At 33.8% G+C, this 1017-nt stretch overlaps 1 protein-coding gene across 2 annotated transcripts in view; it reads left to right on the forward strand.

Moving 5' to 3' along the window:
• LPO (lactoperoxidase) overlaps window positions 1-1017 on the forward strand; it is a 33632-nt gene that overhangs the window by 28705 nt on the left and 3910 nt on the right. The window lies entirely within an intron of this gene.

A 1017-nucleotide genomic window follows, 5' to 3' on the forward strand; every position in this document is an offset into this window, starting at 1 on the left:
TTCCCAGATTTGTGAAACAAACCTTGATGCATCTTAGCAATATGATATTTCATAATACCATAATACTCAGGGACTTTAACACCCCTCTGACAGAACTGGATAGATCCTCTAAACCAGCAGTTCTCAATCTGTGGGTCATGACCCACAGGAACTGTATTAACTGCATTAATTCTGCAGCATTAGGAAGGTTGAGAACCACTGCAGAAACTAAATGAAGATACAAAGGATTTAAATGTGACCCTAGAACAAATGGGATTAATAAACATATATAGAACACACCATTCCAACACTAAGGAATATACATTTTTCTCATCAACCCATGGGATGAGAGTACTCCAAAATAGACAGCATCCTAGGATACAAATCAAACCTCAGCAAAATTAAAAGAATAGATATTATACCTCGTATCTTCTCAGACTATGAGGCAATAAAAGTGGAATTCAACTCCAACAAAAATGTTCATCCCCACACAAAAACTTGGAAATTAAACAACTGCTGAATAATAGTTGGGTTCAGGAAGAGATAAAAGAGAAAATCATTAAATTCTTCAAACATAACAACAATTAAGACACAAGTTGCCAAAACCTGTAGGATATACCAAAAGCAGTCTAAAGAGGGAAATTTATCACATTAGATGCCTACATTCAAAAAACACAAGGGTGCCTCAACAAACTCAGGAACCATCTTATGGAATTGGAAAAATAACAAGCTAATCCAAATCCAGCAGAAGAAAAGAAATAGCCAAAATTAAATCAGAGATTAATGAAATTGAAAACAAAAGAATCATTCAGAAAATTGACAAAACAAAAAGTTGGTTTTTTGAAAAAATAAAATTGATAAAACTTTGACTAGATTATCTAGCAACAGAAAAGTAAAATCTGTAATAACCTCAATCAGAAAATGATAAAGGGGAAATAACAACAGATGCCACAGAGATACAAGAGATCATCTCTGAGCACTATAAGAAACTCTATGCCCAGAAATTAGACAATGTAGAGGAAATGGATCAATACCTGG

Source organism: Otolemur garnettii, unplaced genomic scaffold (assembly GCF_000181295.1).
Source record: "Otolemur garnettii isolate 467f Iridium unplaced genomic scaffold, OtoGar3 scaffold00094, whole genome shotgun sequence".
Lineage (NCBI taxonomy): Eukaryota > Metazoa > Chordata > Mammalia > Primates > Galagidae > Otolemur > Otolemur garnettii.